At 38.7% G+C, this 12,490-nt stretch overlaps 1 long non-coding RNA gene across 1 annotated transcript; it reads left to right on the top strand.

Annotated features, from left to right (window-relative positions):
- Positions 1 to 6,075: 6,075 nt before the first annotated feature.
- Positions 6,076 to 8,371, top strand: LOC111928403 (uncharacterized). The gene is made up of 3 exons (XR_002864097.2): positions 6,076 to 6,187; positions 7,056 to 7,149; positions 8,265 to 8,371. It is a non-coding gene; the product is annotated as an uncharacterized LOC111928403 (long non-coding RNA).
- The last annotated feature ends 4,119 nt before the right edge of the window (positions 8,372 to 12,490 follow it).

Raw genomic sequence — 12,490 nt, 5'->3', positions numbered from 1 at the left:
GTTTTTTTTAGCAGGACTGCTCCCCAGCCAGTCAAACCTCAGCCTGTCCTGGTGCAGGGGTGCCAGTCCCACTCACATGCAGAATGTTGTGTTTGTCCTGGCTGAATTTTATGAAGTTCTTGTCCAGAAGCCATTCCCCTACCCTGGCTGGGTCCCTCTGAGCAGCAGCACTGCCTTTGAGCATCTTGCCTGCTCATGCCTCCATCTGCTGATATCTAAGGGCACATTCAGCCTCCTCCTACTCATCAGCATTGAGATACAGTGGGGGAAAGGATAAGGCAGAGAGCACTGCATACACAGCAATTGAGAGACTGGAGCTCTTACTCTAAAGATACCTTAGATAAAATATGTTCTAAAAAGCAACTATATCCTGAAATTATCTAAAATTATGTTTGATGTGAGAAGTTTTTAAAGCTCCACATTCAGTTGGATTGTATAGTGTGCTGGCTATGTGCTGGCTACAAGGATCAGGATAAACAAAGTTAATTTACTTCTGAGACAAAAATAGTACTGTGACATCCTTCTGGTTTGCAGGATACAGTATTCACCTAAATCTGTTAGATCTGTCATAAATTATCTTTTCAAACAGCAACGGGGTATTGCTGTATTTGGCAGCCCTTCTCCTGTGATGCTGGGATGTCATTCTCAGGCCAGGCGTGGCAGGGCCACAGGCTTTGAGAAGTACAGAAGTTATAATTCTGACTTTTTTCTTTTGCAGAGATTAAAACAAAATAGAACAAAACAAGACAGGATGTGAAAGGAATGATGTCTAGGTACAAAACCAAAATGAAATTAAAAGACCTCTTTGCAGTTCATGAGGTGACTCTTTGCAGGCTCTCAGTAATTTATGGTTATTCCACTGTACTTTATAAGATTAGTTCAATTTACAATAGGCTGCAGTGCTTGACTCTCACTCTGGATAATCTGACAGCCAGCTCTGGGACTAATCTTGGTGTGACAGCAAATTAAATGGTTCTTTTCTTTCACTGTTCTTTTTTTCCCTCCTTTTTTCCTGTTGGGTTAAGTTACAGTGCTGTCATTTTAATGGTGCTCGAGATTACTACCTAGGCACATGATGTTACTGGAGTTTTTCGACTGTTTTATATTTCCCAGCTTCACTTTATCTATTAAACACTCCTATAATCATTTTTCTTAAAAGTGAGTTTCCAAAGTAAAAATAAAATTTGAATTAGTGAGAGCATGTAAAATCTGCTTAAAATCATTTTCTGAATTCAAAAGCACATTTCTATTGAGGTAGCTTGAATTTGTTATTCAGACTTTTGAACAGCAACAGCAACAGTTGAAGTGAGGTCAGGTGAAATTCACTGTGCATTGGCAAGGAGATTCATTCCTTAGCATCACTTAGTCACATGGAATAAAGTGTTTCATTTTAATGACATTTATATCAGAACAGGTTATAACAGCTATGTCTAACCAGGTGATTGAATTCTGCTGTGTGATTCAATGCAAAACATGTCACAAAACATGGAAAACAAATGTCTCATATGTGAAACAATCAGCTAAAAACAACAGTTCATAGCTGAACCCAGACAGGAAAATTTAGCACTTGAACACAAAATTTATATATGAAGGACTAAAACTATAAGTGAATCTTTTAGGCAACATACATATGTATTACTATTCAACTTTCAGGTACCATCCCTGTGAATACCCTTCATGTAAGTCCCTCTTTACACAATCTGAAGTATCTATTAATAGGGAGCCTTGAGTCCTGCTTTTCTGAAGGAATCTTCCTCTACCGCTTTGGAAAGCCAAGAGTTGCTCAGTGTCCATTTCAAGCATATACTGTATTAATAGTTTTCTTTCCCTCACCTTGCTTGCCACAGTCCCCAGTTCAACAGATATATTGGAATGGCTCCTGAGTCTGGTGGCTGCTGAGGCACTTTGCTCTCCACAGGTGCTGTATGATGAAGTTTAAATATGTCTGCTTGGTGAGAGGGTGCCTGAGGCTTTCTAACAAAGCTCAGTATCCCTCCCTCTAAATCCCTGTTCTCAACCGAGTGCTTTCCCTTGCCCTTGTTTTTATAAACTACTTTTAAATCCTGCTACAAGTTATCTAGTAATAAATGCCGAATGGCCCACATATGGTAGACTTCTTGTTTTTGTTTTTCTACTTAATATTTACTGAATACTTGAGGTATGTATGGTTTAAGAGGTTTATATTGTATGTGGCATAGTTTAAGCAGTAGTGGTAGTTTCCAAGCTGTTAGAGAAGGATGTTCTGTTTGATCAAGAACATCTGTTTGTTCGCCAGCTGTGCAGCTCAGTCATCCAGAAACCCTGGTTCAACTCATCTTCCTCAGGAGAATTAAAAATGGAGAATCAGAAAGACAAAGGAGGAAGTACAATCTGCTTGGAGAAGATCCTAAACTAGAAAAAGGTTTCTAGATTCTAAGATGAGGAAAATATTGTGACCATTCTAGCTATTGCCCTGCTGCTTTGTGATTGGAGGCTAAATCTCACCATAAATTGAGAAACAAGTTATTGTTTATTTTGTTATATGTTTATTTTGTGCAGGCATACTTACCCTTCTAAATAATGCCTCTGAGGTTCAAGGAAGTGACATGTTGGTGGTTCTATCTCAGACTACACAAACCAAACAATTTCCAGTGGAAAATGCATGTTCATGAATGGTGGCTGTTATTCTAACTGAGGAGCCTCTGCCTCCAATTATTTCTTCAGTTTAGTTAGAAAAGCATTTCTTTCTCAGACCTGTGAGCTGCACCCATGATAGAACAAATGCCTTAGGAACAAGTCTCTTTCCACTAGTTTGAAATGTCAAATTTTAAAAGTGGAATTCCTCCCTGAGGAGAGCCTTAATCTGTGAGTTAATGGATATTCTGAGGGGGTTGTTTCTGTTCATCTATGAGCTATACATGCTTTACGCATCATTCTATTTATACCTGGGTGGTCTGAAGGAAGGTATAAAAAAATCTCATATATCCACTTGAATATTGATGTAGTGTTTAACTTTTAAGTCAAAAATTTAGTTAGGACTCCACAGCTGAAATATCAGCAGATCAGTAGTAATTATTTGCACAGCTCTATTTCTGAAGAGGCAGAGTTATGCTTGGAAATTATTTTTGGCTAAATCCTGCTCTGAGTTGACACCTGATCTATGAAACAATGAAGACCTGACTTCATAGACTTGTCAATTCAACTATTTTGTTCTTCTCAGCCTTAATTTTTGTCCTTTCTCAACAGTTTTTTATTCATTACTAGGTACATATATCTATATACATATGCATACATACATATTCAATACTATGTACATACATATGTATACATCTATACTTTGTATTGAAGATAAAAAATAATTTGCTATCCCTGTTATCTTGGATGAAAATTCACACAAGCAAGAACAACCTATTAGAAACCAGGGTATGTTTTCATTCTCTGCAGTGACATAAATGCTACCCTGTAGATATTCCATGAAGGTTTACCACAGGATGATTCTAGAAGTTCCCAGATGATATTCCACAGCAAATACTTCCCTTGAAATCAGAGAAAAATTAGAATTACATATTTATAATAATAAAATAGAAACAAAAGAAGAAACTAATTTTTCTCCTGCAGTTGCATAACTTTGTCCTTTCTATCGGAGCTTTGAACAGATTTTGAAGAAAGATGTCTTTTCACATGATCTCTTTCAACATCACACTTCATTAGAAGACCTCACAGGCCCAATTTTGTTTTAAAAATTAATCAGAATAAATGATCAGCAAAGTGCAATATTAAGATAGTGTTTAAAGCCAGGTTGGATGCAGCTTGGAGCAATCTGGTCTAGTGGGAGGTGTCACCGTCCATGGCAGGGGGTTTGGAACTAGAGGATATTTAAAGTTCCAGCACAAAACACTCTATGTTTCCATGACTAGCAATAGGAAATGTGGAACCAATAGGGAGTGCTATAAAATGGAAAGATAAAGCTGAGAGTAGATATAAAGGGGCATTGGAATAAAAATGACAGCTATAAGAAGGAATTGATTAAAGTCTACTCCATTGGTGAGGGTAAGACAAAAAAACACACTAAAATTACAGCACAGCCTTAAGAGATATATAAAGAAAAACTTGTCACTGGTAAAGACATTGAAATATTGAAAAATGTTGTGTAGGAGGTGAAACAATGGCTATTAACAGCTTTTCTAAAAGGTTAGATAAACATCTGCCAGAAAATGACACAGGTGCAATTGATATTGCTTCCTGAAAAATCTTTCAGGTCTCTTATAAGATTTCAGATATATAGTTAATATTGGCTATGTGACCTCAGCCTTTTATCAAATGAGTGTTTTGCTAAGTTATATGCTTGAATCAAGCATGAGAATAACCTCCTATGTTTAGCAGAAACTACACAAGTTTTCTTTTTCTGGTTTCAGCTGATTATCTTAGGTTTTAGAAAATAAAATTATAGATGCTGGTCATTTGTTTCCTGGAAAGTATAATTTTGCTACTGTATCAAAGGTGACTCATCAGCACACATCTTGTTTTAAAGTATTCATGCAAAACAAAGTGACCATGTAACAATTCATTTTAGGGCATGCAAAGTCATGCAAGCTGATTACAACCCTAAAATCCCTCATATTTTGAATGGCATTTACTGGATTTTCCCAATATTCACAAGAGAGTGTGATTGAGAAGTATTTTGATAACACCTAAAATGAGGAAGAAAAGGAAGATAAGAATTTTCCTATTCTACCCAGAATATTTTTTCTTATAAAGAGGGAATTTCATTTATGTAAAATACTAGAACAAAAAGTTACTTTCATGGGGAAACTTCCAAGAAAGAGCAGTCCCTTAAATAAGAATACATGTGACTTCATGCATATTATTTCAGAAATATTCAGATAAATAAGAATACACATGACTTCATGCATATTATTTCAGAAATATTCAGATTTTCCAAAGTCCACATTTCAAAAATGATAGTAGTCTGAAGAGTATCTCAGTAAAAAGAGCATGATGAGGTTCTGTGTTTTTTGTATTCTCATGCTTTCTCTATCGAACATACTGAGTTTCACTTGGCAGATAGCTGTGAATTTAGCCTCAAACCAGAGAGTTAAATTTGCAGGTCTGATTCAGATACACAGAGTCAAAGAAAGGGATTTTGGCAGGTATCCAGTCCAATCTTCTGCTCAAACAGGATCAGCTCATGCTCAGGCAGACTGATCAGGGCTGTATCAGACGGGTCTTGAAAACTCCTAAAGGTGGGAACTACACAGCTTCTCTGAGAAACCTTCTCTAGTACTTATCTGCAGTCCTGGAAATCTTTTTCCTTTCATCAAGTCTGAACCTGTCCTCTTTCAGTTTATGACCTCTGGTTATTCCCCAGGCAGCTCCATCTCCTTGAAACCTCCCTGTGGGCACTGTAGGGGCTGCTGTTGGGAATCCCGGATATTGTCCTTTCTCCATGCTGAGCAGCCCTGTCTCTCCAACCTCTCCTCCTGGAGCAAGTGTCCACCATCAGGCTCTCTTCTGCTCAACGTTTCCTAGGCTACCAACATCTGTCTTGCATGATGTCATGGAGGCCCAAAATTCTGCTGCGTGCAGCATCCAGATGCAATCCCACGAGTGCTGAGTGAAAAGATTTTTGACAGGGTAAACCCAGTAGCGGTAACAGGTAGACAAGATAGGAAGAAAAAACTTCTGTCATTGAAATAAAGCTCCTGCCACCAGCTAGGTGACACTGGTGTGCCTAAAATAAGAGTAGAGAAACATTCCACTGCAGGTTTGATTTGCTTTATGACAGGCTGGATATGGGCTGTGTCTTTCATTTAGCTTGCATGTTTTAATGATGATCAAGGTATTAACCTTGTCTTCTAAAGTACTGCCATGTGGAGAAGGTTAGAAGGGGAAAACTGATGTTACTATTGGATATCTTACCTAGAAATCCTGTAGCCATTCCCAAGAACCAATCAGTAGAAGCTCTAGTGAGTCCCTCAAAACTGAAATAACTAAAATTTAGCCTGTACTTGGTCAGACACTTTTATTTTAGAACTTAAATCATAGAAATTGTAAAAATGTATCTATGTATTCTGACAAATATTTTTTGTTTTCCTTTTTCTTTTTTATTTTATTATGGACCTGTCTCTGGAGTGCTGCGGTTCAGAAGAACACCTGAAAATGGAAAGAATGTGCATTATAACTATGGTCTTTTGAGACAAATTCAGTGGTAATGATTCATTTCTAAAGAAACAAGTTATCACTGTGGGGAACAGTAAATACTTGAGAACACTGAGAAAGAGAGGAAGTTGAAAGCAGAAATTAGTCATTGCTTGCAACCAGTTTGCTTCAGTACACTCACTGTGATTCAGACATATCAAGTGGTTGCTTAGTTTAAGAAGGGAAAGCCCTCTGCTTTTGAATCTTGACTTAGAGATTTATCCCTTGCTGAGAGAAGTGTGAAACAGCTGTGTGACAGGACGAGACATGATTGCATTTATCTGTCCTGTTCTCCTGTATGAAGACAAAGGGCACAGTTGGTCAGACTTTCAGCGTGTGGCTGGGAGGCTGAAACAAAACCAGGAGCACTTACAAGGGCGGGCTTATTTTGTTCATGGAGCTTGGGCAGGCAGTGAGATGCTTACCTTGCCATAACAAGCCATGCTCAATGTTTGTCTTTGGACAAAAAGGTTATCAGTGCTACTGTGGGTGCACACAGTTAAAAGTGGTTTTTTTTAAACACTCTTCCAAATTGTCATTTTAAATATACCCTATAGGTAATGGCAGCTCCACCAGCAGTCAGTGATCATCACCAGCTAATCCATCTTGTCTAGGTGCCAGCCAGCCAGGAAGCAGCACCAATGACTGGAGCAGTTCTGTTCCTTCCTTGCCTGACAGTAAGGGTTTATGGGATGGGAAAACATAAGTAATGATCTTTGCTTTGCATTTTACTTAAACTACAGTGTGTGTTCTATTGCTTTGTTCAATCAGATTTTGAAATATCCTAGAGACAGGGCCACAGCCAGCTATCCAAGCCTAAAGGGTGGCTACTCCATAGCCTATTAGAAATTATTATAATATTTTTTTTTATTTTCTAGATTTTTAAGACTTTTTGGATTCTCTGAAGATTTCATTAGACCTGACTGTCCTCTTTCACTCATCACTGTGGTTGAAGACCAGTTCCTTTGTAATGTAAATATCTCAACTGTATACTTACATACCAGTTTTTGAATCAAAAAATAATGAATCATCCCAAAACGTCTTTAAAAGACTATGAATATGTACATTGCTTAAACATCAACCCTTATGTCTCGCCTTCCCATTCACAGTGTCAGAAGGCCATTTCAGTCAGTGCTTGTAGTCTGTGAATGGTAGACATTTCTCTAAAGATGGTCTTTCAAGAAATATTAAGTATTAAAAGGTTAAAAACTAAGAAAACAGTAGCAAAAGAGAGAAAAAAAGTTCTCCCATCAGGCCAATTGATTCTAAGGGCAGGGTCACTGAATGTAGCATTATTTCTCCTGGTCATGTTTCTTTCCTACCAGAGCTCCAAAGTAAGCTGACTGTGTAAGCAGGATTGAAATACACAACCCCCTTGTGACTGGAAGCAGTAAAGCATTCTCCACTTGCGGTTTTCTTCAAATGAGCCTGCATGGAATATGTGTTTGAAAACAGTGAAACTCTTTATTAATCAAGTACTTCACTTGCCATGCCAGCATAAAGTTTCATTTATGTCAAAACTCCCTTAAAAATGGTTTGGAGTGGTGTCTTGTACACAGACCTTCAACAGAAGAAATATTTTTGGAATTGTAAATACAATAATCAAGGCAAATATTTGCACCTTTTGAGAAGCTGCTGCAAGATCTTTGACTATAAGTTAGAATTCCAGCATTTTACTTTGGTTTCCTACTGTATGGAAATAAGGAGATTATACAACACTGCATCTAAAATACAGTCAGACAAGTTATCCTAATTATTAGAAGAGGGTTTTTGCTATCCATATTGTAGCCATGTTGCAATAAATGAGGTAACACTCAGGATATTCCCATAAGATCTATCTAAAAGGAAATCCAGATTTTAGTGTCTCTTCAATGTTGAGTCTCTAAGGCATTATCTGGTGGAGAATTCTATATGAAACTATGGATAACTGCATAGATAACTTTAAAAATACTTTTTTTTTCTTGAAATAGAGACCTCCTTAACGCTATTGAATTAGCAATATCCATTCACAACACCTAATTTTTCAGTACAAAGGCCCATATTATATGTATGCAGGTGAATCCCATTTTACTAGATTTTTTTTTTAGTGAATCTGTGGGAGAAGCTGAAGGAGGCATAAGGAGAGTACCATGCCTATCCAGCACAAGTACACGAGGAGAAAAGCCTGGAGAAGAAAGGATTTATCATCTTTGTAAACAAGGTTGCATTAAAGAGATTCCTGATTTCATTGTCTCCTATTTTTTTCATATCTGGAAACAAGCTGACTCACCTGGTACAACTGTCTGAGCACTAGGATTGGAAATGTTATTGGCTCTATTGACAGATAAATCCAATGGACTACCTGGCCTGGAGTCTGCTCTCAGTAGCATCACCTTCATGTTCAGTGTTTGCAATGGAAAGTGGAGCTAGCCTTCCCTGTAGGACACCAGAGATTGAAATGTAATTCAGACAATTTTAAACACATTGCTTTTAATCCAAAACACAGCAGCAGTGGGGCATGTGTGTCCCCCATAAGCCATAAAAGACTAGTACAAAAGCCATGAGCCCTGAGTTGCTGTGGTGTCCTCAACTCCATGGAGATGAAAAGGTGCAAAAGTTTCCTCAGTTCTTTGTGCACACACAATTTCATGGTTTCTTCAGCTTTCTCTCTGTAAATATTCCATTGAAGCACCATGGCTTATATCTTCTGTAAAATACTGTTTAGCTGGCATAAGGACAGCAAAGTATAGCCTTGTGTTATATATATTTACTTGCATGAACTGTTTTCTTTTTTCCACTGGCTTAAGAAAGACCAGCCAATGCTCATTCACTCACTAGAAAAGACCCACTGATCCTTTGACAGGTACAGCAGAAGTTATTTTTCATTGTGGCATGAATAGTTTGTTTTGTTTTACAAAAAAGCACTTCACACCAAAGCAGAGCCAGGAATTATCATTCTTCCTATGCTTGTACAGGTGCACTCTGAATGAGGCACACAGCCTCCGGTGGGCTCCTAATGGAGTGATGACACTAACGCTGCAACAATAGAAGGGGCCTCCAGGGATGCTGGCTCTGGGAGGGCAGCCCAGGTAGGAATGTGCTTTTTAAGAGGGCCACAACTTAAAGCATTCCGTGGAGCTGACAACTCTTTATGCTGCCTCTGTAGACTTCTCGCTGCACAAATAAACACAAGTACAGTAAGCCAGGTCAGACTGAGGGACTTAAATCTCAGTAACTTGTGTGGAAAGAGCTTGCAAGAAGTCAGTTTTCAACATAGTTCACCACAAGGTGTGTGCTGAGATATCCAGTCCACAACGCAGATCTTCAGCTTGTCCTGTATTACTGATTCTTTTGTTTTCATCTATACATCTTTATAGCTATTTATTTATTGAAAAAGGGATCTGGATTCTACACCCAAACTGCGTGTGTTTATGTGTGCATGTGTTTGAGCAGGGTCAAGTACAGCCATGTGAAAGAAGGAGTCATGGCAAAACTGTTTATTGCGACGTGTGAATGAAAGAGCTGAAGTATAAATAGTTGTGTGAGTGGCAGGGGCAATGAAGCCTGGTTTCCTGCAGAGCTCATGCTGAAGGCTGAGATCCCGTGCGGATTCACCGGTGTCTAGCAAACGGTGAGGATAACATTGCGCTGTGTGAGTGCCATCAATATGCTCTCTCTTCTATTCAGAAGCTTATTTTAACAAAATTTTCAGGAACTGGAAAGCTTGGAGAAGAGAACCCCTCTGATGTATTTATGTGGCTGCTGCATTCAAATGTGTCTAGAAGGAGACCAGCAGCAGCAGTAATACCACATTTACCTCATATGTTTAGGAAGCTACAATAATTTAATATCACAAAATATGATAGTAATAATGAAAATGAAAGTCCCTGTTAGACTATCTGTTAGACTATCACTCTTCAATGCTGACCCAGATATTTGGGGTTCATTTCTTGTTCACTGTTTCTGTTTGTATTGCTGCAGAGGCAGGGGCCATGGCTGCTGCTCAAGCGGATTGTTGCACTGGAATGCCTCGGAAGGGTTGGTTATTATTCATGTCTTCAGCCCATTCAGCAGCCTGTTTAACGAGGTACATCTAATTCAGTGTAAATGCGTAGCTCATTGACTTCTCTAGAGCCACAAACATGCTTGAATTGCAGACTAATTTCACTAACTTGCAGAACTTCAGAGTTAAATAAAAAGTATGTTCTAGAAGTACGTGGATTGTGTCCATACAAGGTACAGGAACATATGGAAAAATTTCAGCTTTTTCAGTGAACATATGGATTCATACTTCTAGGATCAATCTTTCATGTGGAGATTTTTACCTCTGCAGAATCCCCTGTAGCTTTGAAGGCATTGAAGAAAAGCTGTCTGACACATGTTTCTGCTATGGATCTTAGGCAGGTGGATGGAAGTTGCCATTTACTGGTATGACCATGTTCAGGTTTAGTGTTTCCCAGGCCTGGTTCTTTGGAGGACATTTTGCCTAGTGTCAGCTATCAGAAAGACCTAGTTTCAAAATAGTGCAAAAGATATCAGCATTTTCTTCTGCAGTTTCTACATTGCATTTCCACCAATAATTGAGGCTAGAGCACATATATCATACTTTATGACAATTTGGTCTCCTCTGCTTTTAATTGCAGTCCTAACTCATTTAGTAGTAAGTACTGAGGGTTGTGTTGTGTCTTGTGGCACTGAGGTAACTTCCTGAAGAGACAGTAAGTGGGATGTGATGGGACACACAGTGGATTTCTTTCCACTTCTTGCTGGAAAGATGTGTCAGTAGGAGCTTTTTGTACCATATGCATCTGTCCAGTTCCTGCATTTTTCTCTCTCTTCTTAGTCCCTAATGTCCTTAGTTACTGCAGAGAAGATAATTTTACTGATGTGGGTGAACGCCATTAGAGTGATGTGTTGAAAACATGATTTGAGAGGAAGTTGCTCGCAGTAGTTTGTGGAAGAATTACTTAAAAGGTTAAAAAAAAGGTTTACAACTAATCAGCACAGCTCAGCAGATCACTGAAGTGCTATTTTGTTTATCTGAGCTGATAGATGTCTGCAGCTAGCTTACACTTTCACAATGTTTAAGTGTTATGACTTGAAACATGCAGCAGATCTTATTGCTGACAGGGTACGGCTGCTTGTGAGATAATATGAGGGCAGTGTCACAAGAGACACTGCTTCAGAGCTATCCAGCATTTTGGCCAGTTGTGGCACCATGTTATGGAGCATTCATGAGCTCCTTTCCTGGAATAGACTGCATTCCCTGAGATCAAATGAAATTGCAGGGTCTTCAGTCTGTGTCTGCTCTACAGAGCATTACCCGTTGCTGCTTGTGCTGCCCAGCCACCTTAGTGCAAACTGTCCTGGGAACACAAAGCAGTGAGTGCTCACCACAATTACTGCCACTCAGCACATCGTAAAAGTTAGAGTTCTTCTGCTAGGATGTCAATGGAATTTAAATGTCATCTCATAAGAGCCCAGAAGTACCTTTTGAAAGAAAGCAACATGACAACGTTGCTTTTCTGCATCATCCCAAACTTGGTTCTGCCTCAATTTAACAAGGATTATCTTTTTATGTGACTTCTCCCTTGACAGCCCAGATGAGGTATCCCATGAAGTTATATCAGCATTCTTGTGTTCCTTGTATGTTCACATATCAACTTAAAGTCAGTTATGTGGATCACTGGATTTCTTTGTTTTAACTGCATTTTGTAAATAGTCAGGAATTTCAGTGATGTTCTTTATACTGATGAAGAAGTGCAGTGTTCAATCAAGCAAGCCAAATTCTCCATGAGCATCATGAAGTCCTACATGCCTGTCCTCACTGTGGCAGACCAGTAAATTGCTGGGCCACACTCGGTGAGGGTGCTCAGGCAGTGTCAATTATGTTAGCAGCTGTGTCACTCCCTGGAGCTTCAAGGACTGATTTCATTTTGAGGGTTCACAGTTACAATGGGTGTCCAGAAATGTTTTGTGGGGAACCACTCTTTGCTCCAAAAACCATATTTGGCACTCAGCCTGTGCTCTTTTATAGGGACAGATGGACAATGTTAGGGCTATGCTTGTATTCCCAATGGCCATAAATCCCTGAGAAGAATATTTTGATAAAATGGAAAAACTGCAGATTTTCTGGAATATTCATATTAATTATATATTTAATATACATATATATACACACAAAGAGATTAATATGACATTCATTGACAGTTAACACTAATAAGCAAAAAATGGAGCACATGTAAAGTAGACCTCTTCATTCTCAGAAATTTTTTGCAAATATATGTTAACTTTAGATATGTTTTAGAAGACTATGTTGGAGCAAAGTTCCTCC

This window comes from Cyanistes caeruleus, chromosome 5 (genome assembly GCF_971803275.1).
Source record: "Cyanistes caeruleus chromosome 5, bCyaCae1.hap1.1, whole genome shotgun sequence".
Lineage (NCBI taxonomy): Eukaryota > Metazoa > Chordata > Aves > Passeriformes > Paridae > Cyanistes > Cyanistes caeruleus.
This window is presented reverse-complemented; position numbering and strand designations above follow the sequence as displayed.